This window comes from Eurypyga helias, unplaced genomic scaffold, assembly GCF_000690775.1.
Source record: "Eurypyga helias isolate BGI_N326 unplaced genomic scaffold, ASM69077v1 scaffold31662, whole genome shotgun sequence".
Taxonomy (NCBI): Eukaryota; Metazoa; Chordata; class Aves; order Eurypygiformes; family Eurypygidae; genus Eurypyga; species Eurypyga helias.
In genome coordinates, this window is record NW_010235807.1 from 8,492 (window position 1) to 9,704 (window position 1,213).

The following is a 1,213-nucleotide window of genomic DNA, read 5'->3' on the forward strand; positions in this document are numbered from 1 at the left end:
GGAAGGGACGCTGAATCCAGAGAAAAGTATCAGGGAGTCTTTGGCAAGGAGTTAGACCTGTGGAAGCCCAAAGGCAGGTGCTATCTTCAGGCATTGTGATGTGTTGGGGAGCACTGGTGGGACCCATAGCCCATGCCACCCCCCAGAAATGGTTGTACAAACTGAGCTGCTTCTCTTCCCTGAGCTTTACTGTTCCCATCAATTAGAGGCTAATCACTTCCTTCAGTAAGCTTTTAAGTGCAAGCAAGCCTATTCAAGATGATGAATTTGCCTCCTAATTGATTATTCCTGCAGTTTAACAGCTGTTTCCCAGACTTGTTTATTTTTTTCCTTTTCCTAGAAATAAAAATCCACCGTTGATATGACCAGCTCACCTGTAGCCAGGGGGTTGTGAGGAGCTGACAAACATTTGGGGCAATGCTGGCTCTTGTGGAGGGGTTGACAGAAGTGCTTGGTGGAGAGTGTATTAGCCAGGGCTGGAGTTGGCAGGGAAGAGCTTCCCCATGAAATATGAATAAGCAGAGGGGATGCTGCATTTTCAGTCCTCCCCATGATGGCCTCAAAGCTGTGGTGTGCTGGGGGAGGAGGAAGAGTCCTGTTTCATCACGCAGCCCTGAGCCACCCGAGCTTAGGTGCTGCCTGACCGCGTGCACCCGGCCAGCCCCTCCCGATAGCATCGGGGGGAATACAGTAGGGGCTTTGTGGTTGGGGGGGAGTGGGTGGGTGGATCTGGTTACTTGGAAGCAACTCCGCTCCTGGGGAAGACAATGACAATGTGCTGAGGAGAAGTGGGGCTTGGAAAAAAAAATGACAATGCCAATTTGAATTCCTTTGGGATTATTTCAAGGTGCTTCCTAAGGAAGAATCAGTGGGCTCCCTGCATGCAAGGGCTTTATAGAGGATTGCCTGGTCTGCATCTACCTGCTCCTGCTGATGTCCTGAACGCTGTGTGAGTTTGCTGTGCTATACTGCAGCATCCCCTCTGCCCGCCCCAGGACACGTACTCCCTTTTTAGCTGCTATTACAGGTCTCTCTCTGCATTCCCAACAAGGCTGGTGGTGGCCCGTCTTTCTTTCCCAGCAAAGGTTTCTACCTTGCTTTTCTGCTCAGACAAGGCTTATGCAATTGTCTGGCTTCCTTACCAAAATGATTTTGGTGACTGTTGTCTAATTTCTGACAATTTTGATAAGTTAAAGAATACATTTCTGTGGGC